Source organism: Equus quagga, chromosome 17, assembly GCF_021613505.1.
Source record: "Equus quagga isolate Etosha38 chromosome 17, UCLA_HA_Equagga_1.0, whole genome shotgun sequence".
In the NCBI taxonomy this organism is placed as follows: domain Eukaryota; kingdom Metazoa; phylum Chordata; class Mammalia; order Perissodactyla; family Equidae; genus Equus; species Equus quagga.
In genome coordinates this window covers 30660049-30660267 of record NC_060283.1, presented here as the reverse complement: position 1 = coordinate 30660267, position 219 = coordinate 30660049, and positions in this window count along the sequence as shown.

Here is a 219-nt window from a genome sequence, read left to right as displayed (position 1 = left end):
CAACGAGGCAAAGACAGCAAGGTCACAATGACAACTAGGCAAAGACAGCAAGGTCACAATGACAACTAGGCAAAGACAACAAGGTCACAATGACAACCAGGCAAAGACAGCAAGGTCACAATGACAAGTAGGCAAAGACAACAAGGTCACAATGACAACTAGGCAAAGACAACAAGCTCACAATGACAACCAGGCAAAGACAGCAAGCTCACAATGACA